Here is a 7,327-nt window from a genome sequence, read left to right as displayed (position 1 = left end):
GTGCAGTTCAGAAATGATCCCAGAAGCTAGTCTAGACTGTGAAGACAGCAAACAGTAGAAGTACACTCCGAAAGCTTAGGTATCCCCAAGTCTATGGCTCTTCCTCATTATCCATGAGACAACCTTCAAGTGAATCTGAGGACACCTGTCCTTCTCTATGCCTGTGAGTTGAAACCTGTGAGAGGACTCAGCGGGAAACATCCCAGGCCTGAGACTCTATGCATCCAGGGCTACCTCCTACTGGGTAGGACTCCACGCTTACCCCACAAGGGAACCAATGAGTGTCTGCTCTTATCCCAACAACTCATAAGTCATGGCATTTCACAAGTCCCAACCAAAGCAAACAGTTAGAGTGTATCTATGGCTTTGTAACGTTTTGAGAGAATGCAGGTAGGATAGATTGGGCTAATGAATAAAGAAATCAACATGTTTGTAGACATATGCTTCCAAGCAGAAACTGTTCTAGCATAAGAACAAAATCCCCCTTTTCCGATTAGGGAAGTGTACGTAAATTCTCACTCAAGTTCCTCTAATATTAAATCGGAAGATTTGCTAAGCATTTTTCCCCCTAAGGTTGGGTTTTTTCTTTCAATGGGAGAAAGGGTGGCTATGAAATCCAAGCCCCTCTCCTAGTTCCTTGGAGCTATTAAAGGACCCCCTCAGACAGGCAAGAGAAAGGAAGTAAGGCAGATAGAAATGAAGAGAATTGAAAAAGCCAGAGAAGCAGCCTGGAGTATGACCATGTTGTTCACATAAATTAAGAATAACTTCTGATTGATCAATTATAGTCTAAGGAAGTGACAGCTCTTGTGCAATCCAGATTCACAGGGGTTTTAAGTGAGAAATATATATAAAAAAAATTAAAACAGGAGAAAAGGGTGAACTGACCCTTGCAAAGTTTAGTCACTACCAAAATAGCCAGAGAAGGGTCAAAGTCAGAGGCCTTCATTGAGCAGAAAGACACTCAGCATGCTAGACTGTCCATACCATCAGCCTATAGCTCGTGAGAGTCATTTTCATTAGAGGAACTGTGCTGCTGCTGGCTGCCACCCTAGGGTGGGGTGCTCGGCGTGCCCAGGAAAAGTGGCATAATTTCAGCTCAGTGTTGGCGGTTGCTATCCTGTTCTAATTCTTACTGCAACTCCCATTGACAACTCTGATGGTTAACAGTACCTCCTCACTGCCCACATCAGACAATCCTGCCGTAGCCATACTCTGCTTAGCTGCAGCTTTCAAACCACGTCTACCTACTGCTTTGAAAGGCTCCCCCTGGCACTCTGTCTAAATTTTAAATCTGAACATCCTAAGTGTGCCCTGCAAATCTAATACCAAAATCTGTAGTTCCATTTCTCTCACAGCACCATACACAAAAACACACTAGAATGTAATTCAGCCGGTAAAACCACTTGCTACCAAGCCTGGCCTTAATATTTCAATTCCTGGGACTCACATGATGGAAGGATAGAAATGACCATTCAAAATTGCCCCCTGACCTTCACACACATACCGTAAATTGCATATGCACATAAAAACAACACAAATAAATTTAAAAGGCAGTAATGCATTTAAAGACTGAACTTTTTAATGAGCACATGTGGCTTACTGTTTTTAAAGCCTCCATACTTTAAGATAAATACATAGCTATCTTATATAAAGAAGGTGACTAAATATTATTTTATCTGTTTTGTCACCAAGGGTTTGTTGTCCTTAGGAAATTATATTAATTTTTGGATCCAATATTCACTTTAGAAATGTAACAGGATACTACTCACTTCTGATTTATTCTTAGTTTTAAATATGCCTTAGGATCTAGTTAAATCTTAAGAGCTGAGTACGGGAGACTGGGTCAGAACTCCCAGGGAAGCACAACTTGCTTACTTTTGAAGCAAACTCTGATTAATGGGCACAGGATGGAAGAGAAGTGGCCAACAGGACACCAAGACCACAGAGCTTCTGTCTGGACCCACAGTTTGAGAGGATAGGCATCCATTGTAGTGGGATTCATGGCAGGGGGAGCACGTGGCTGGAGTGCTTCACATCTTGGAAGATCACGAAGAAGGTAAGGAGGAGTGCTAGCACACAGCCAGATTTCCCCCTTTGATTTAATCCCCTTTCAACCCTGTGGGCCAGTGTCACCTATGTTCAGGGTGCAATGTCTCCTCTTAGTTAAACCCCTCTGGAAGCTCGCATAGACACACTGAGCGTCTCCTAGGTGATTCCAAATGCAACCATGTTACAATGCAGGTGAACTGTCACAGTAGCCAAGTGCTCTCTTCTTCACCTTTATTGTTTTCTGTCTTATAGGAACAGGAATACTTAGAGACTTCAGCATCACAAAATATAGTTTCAAGTATTTTAAGCTTCGTAAAATCCCCCCACAAAATACCCATATTAACCAAAAGCTGTTTATTAACTCAGACTGTTTCTCCTTTGCAGAGGCTAAGTTTCACAAATGACTTAAAAACAAATAATTGCTTCGGACCACATGCACCATTTTTTCACCTTTTATGTTTGTGCACATGAGTGGTATGAAATGCTGTATGCTACAAAGACTATCTGAAAGTCTAGTTTTTGAAGCAAAATGGTAAGAAATAATAACAAGAGTAATAAAAACTAAAGTATAGAGACCAGCACAAAGTGTTCAATGCATCCCCAGAAAGGGTACCTCGTGCTTGCCATCTGTCTAAAGGGCAACTGCAGAATACAGAGGGAACGTTTAGTTCTGACTGGTCACTGGTTTATCCTGGAAAATGCATCTCTCTAAAATAGTACAGGGCTTTCTCTACAGTCCAATAGCAGTACCATGTTCCTGCTTAAACACATAGAGGAAAATAGACCGAGGTATGTTTTAGCTAAATTCTACATTTAGCTTTGGTGTAAATTCTTATAATACATACAAAATATCAATCTGAAATAATAATCCTCACTTGTTATGATAGCAAGAATCTTTTGACTCGCACCATCGCCCTGACCAGTTCAGGTGGCACAACGGGTGGCAAATATGTGTCCCGTTCTTGAGATGAAAAACATTGAGGCTCGGCATTAAAGATGGAAAGGTTACAGAGAGACTGGTTGGGTAGAGGCTCAAACCTACACACCCCGATTTACGTCTCAGGACTCTCTCTGCCCCAACGCACCCTGTCCAATGCCAAAGAGATCAGTCACATTTTGGGGAAGTGTTATAAGAACTTGCTTACTGCTGCAGGGGAGGTGTGAAAGTGGCAATATGGAGGGGTTCAGGGAGAAAGAGGTGCTGTGTGGGTGCTTCTTTATTTTACATCTGAATACCAAACCACTGAGTACAGAGATATGACAAGGAAGAGAAAATCATCACTTACAAATAGCTGTGCAGAGGTTTCAAAACATAATTTAAGCTAGTCTATGCAGAGACAGAAAATGTGACCAAAGTTTTACCCCTCTTCCTCGTCTTCGCACCCATGGCAGACGTGCTGAATGATCGCCACACTCGTATACACTCAGTCACGCATGGGTTCGGAACTCAACCTACTCATATCCTGGGAGATGTCACTGTCTGCCAACAGAAGTAGGTGAATGAGATGCAGTTCCAAGGTTGACCTCTGGAAGCATCTGGAATATTACTAATGGCTGGTCCCCAGACCCCACCTGCTCTGCAGCTGGCAGAGTCTGAACATAGATTGGGCACATCTTTCATCAAAATAGAATACATGCATAATGTGGTGGCTTGAATAGGAACGCCTCGCATAGACTCGTGGGTTTGAATGTTTGGCCTATGAGGCCGTGGCGCTATTAGGAGGTGTGGCCTTGGAGGAAGTGTGTCAGTGTGCAGCTAGGTGTTGAAGTCTCATGTGCTTAGGCTCGGCCTCGTGTGGTAGTCTCCTTCTGCTGCCTAGAGAGCTGGATGTAGAACTCCCAGCTCCTTCTCTAGCACCATGTCTGCCTGCAGGCCGCTATGCTTCCAACCATGACAACAATGGACTAAACCTGAGAACTGTAAGCCAGCCCCAATTCAATGCTTTCCATTGTAAGAATTACCATGCTCATGGTGTCCATTCTCGGCAATAATACCCTAATTAAGACAGACGACAAGGGGATTACAAGTAAACTGCACAAGTAAGTTCTGCTGATTTTGTTTGCACGTGGGCTCTCGCTCTGTACCCCAAGTTGTCCTTCAACTCAGGGTCTGGCTGCTTCAGCCTCCTGAGCTCTGGGATTCCCGGCAGGGGCCAGCACACTCAGTTTTTGAGTGTATGTTTGTGCTTGTGGGTATTCAGGCAAATGTTGGTGTGCAGAGAACATACACGCAGATGTGTGGTGGCCAGAGGGTGACCCCAGATACTGTTCTGTCTCGGGAGTTGTCTACTGTGTGTTTTGAAGCAGGAGCTCTCGTTCGCCTGCTATCTGCAGATTAGACAACACTGCCTGCCCAGTGAGCTCCAAGAATCCTCCTGTCTCCACTTGTGAGTCCTGTCATTGTGCGTGTCCATCACTATGTGCAGCTTTTTTGAAGGTTTCTAGGGAATGGACATGGGTTCTCCTGTTAGTACAGCACAGCAAATACTTTGAGGAGAGAGCGCTCCTGCCCCAAGTCTTGACTCAGTAAAATGACTAGCTCACCGAGTTTTCCATACTCCCTTGCTGCATGTGCTCAGAGGGGATCAGTCACTATGAGCAGCACAGTGTGAATCCATGGCTTTATTTTGGACGTCATACAAAAACAGATCATCTCTGTCTAGGTCTGTTTAGCCATAACGCTAGCTATCTGTTCTTGCATAAGGAATACACAGTTTTCTCACTTCTGAAATGAATAACATAACCAAGTGTTACTTAGCTTACAGGATAGTTTTTCTCTAAAATCAAACCAAAGCCTAAATGGAAACATTTTAAAGATTTTTTTTTCATCAGTAAGTTTTGATCACTGGTAATGTCTAAACAAATGTGAGCGATTTAATTCAAAGGGAAAAATGCACTGCTCACCATTTCCAAAAGTTCTCACCCCAGAACTGGAAATCTATACAGAGGAAGAATAAAGCCAAACACATGGACTTGGGCTAAGATTAGACTTACTGACGTCAGCATGGTTTTCAAGACATGCATATGGATGAATGCTGAAGCAGAACTGAGTGAATAGCTGGTGAACGTGTGTGTGTGTGTGTGTGTGTGTGTGTGTGTGTGTGTGCGTGTGTGTTTACACATACACTGAGACATCTTTTAGAGACTCTGTCAACTAAGGATGACTGAAAGCAATGAAAACTCCCATCAGCTGAACCGGGTAGTACATTCTTATTATCCTAACTATGTGGGAGGGTAAGGCAGTAGGATTGCAAGTTCAAGACCAGCCTCAGAAACTCAATTATACCCTATCATGAAATAAAATTAAAAGAGGGTGCTGGGAAAAGCTTCATGGTAGACTGAGGAGCCCACTGTGTGTGTGTGTGTGTGTGTGTGTGTGTGTGTGTGTGTGTGTTTCTTGTGAGTTTTCTTTGGCTCTTTTCCAATTCATTTTTATTTTGTTTTGATCTATTCAAGTTTGTTTGTTTTTATCTTATTTTATTACTTTTTCCTCTTTCTCTCTTTATCTCTCTCTCTCTCTCTCTCTCTCTCTCTCTCTGCCTGCCTGTCTGTCTGCCTGTCTGTCTGTCTGTCTTTTTTCTTTCTTTCCTTTAGATGTCTGTCTGTTTTCTAACCAGAGGTCTAGGAAGGATGCAGATGCAGGTAGGTGGAGAGAGACAAGGAGGAGTTGGGGGAGGAAAACCCATGATCAGAATATATTTAAAACCAAAACAAAACAGAATTTTTTTTGAAAGAGTAGACGTGCAGCATTCTCACCTCCCCCAAAAGAAGGTAATTATGCAAGAAAATATTTTGGTATGGAAGACAAAAATTAAAGAATATGCGTAAGAATTAAGGTCAAGGAAACTCAAGAAGTAGGAAACCTGAATGAAATCCACGGCAGGTGTGATGGTTAATTCTGTCAACCCGACATTTCCTGAGAAAATGAACCAAGGTTGGAAGGCCCACTCTATACACTGGGGTCCTGGATTGAATTAAAGGGAAAAGTGAGCTGAGCACAGCGTTCACCTCTCTGTTTCCTGTCTGTGGATGCAGTGTGACCACTATGCCTTCCTCACTGTGATGGACAGCACCCTCAAACGTTAAGCGAAAACAGACACCTCACTTCAGTTTCTTCTGTCCTATACTTTGTCATAATAAGAAAAGTAACTCATACCACAGGGGCTTTTCCTCTCCTATAAAAGAATATTATAGGAAAGAGTAATGAAATGTGGATCAGTTCTGCAGGTGACAGTGCTGTGTCACTGTTAACTTCCTGGTTTAGATAACCATTTTATATTTATGTAAGAATTTATTTAAATTCTCAAAAAAAAAGAGGAGGTGGGGAGGGGGCTGCAAGAAGGCTCAGCAGGGAAAGGTGCTTGCTGCCAAGCGTAGAACCTGAGTTCAATCCCTGAGAAACCTTGCATAGTGGAAGGAGAGAACCACCTCCTGCAAGCCGTTCTCTGACACCCACATGTGCATGCCTGCTGAACACACTCGGAGACACACAAATGAATATAAAAAATACTGACCTACTTATGAGACTGACGTTCTATTGCATGAGGGAGGCCCACTATACCCACGTGAGCAAAGACAAGACAAATGGAGAAGGCTGAAGTAAATGGAGATGTTACTATCGACACAAAGAATGCACAGACATTTGTGCCTCTGGGCCTGAAGTTATGTTAAAACAAAAGGAAAGCAAAACAAAGAGTCCTCCAGTCTTTAAAGAAAAAGAACACTTCCACCATGATGACTCATATGCCATCCTGCCACTCTCTGCTCTCAGAACATTATCTTCCCTATAAAAACACACACTGGTGACCCTCATGCTGCAAACCAAGCAGCCTGGCTGGGAGGGAAGACCCTGCTTGGCTTCCCACGGAGCCTGATTAGCAAGGACAGCACAGCCAAACGGACAGAGGCAGAGGAGGAGTGGCTCGCAGCAAACCCTCTGGGCTCCACAGAGATCCTGACTGCTCTCAGGTCTCCCAGTTAGAGAGCTTTTGGGACAAGTGTGTGTTTATGAATTCTGTGAATGGAGGGTGTGATGGCTCTTTCTCTACACCCACAGAATCACATTTGCGGGCTTGAACAAAAAGCTATTTCAGCCACACAATGGCTAAAGGCCTTTATCACCACCTGACACAAGTCAACAGAAGATTGAGCTCAACCCTCCAATTCATAAAGCTTCAAGATATAACTCTATGTATGTATGTATGTATGTATGTATGTATGTATGTATGTATCTACTATCTATGTATCTATATATCTACTATCTACTATCTATCTA

The sequence above is a fragment of the Rattus rattus genome, chromosome 6 (assembly GCF_011064425.1).
Source record: "Rattus rattus isolate New Zealand chromosome 6, Rrattus_CSIRO_v1, whole genome shotgun sequence".
Taxonomy (NCBI): Eukaryota; Metazoa; Chordata; class Mammalia; order Rodentia; family Muridae; genus Rattus; species Rattus rattus.
Note: the sequence above shows the minus strand (reverse complement) of the source record.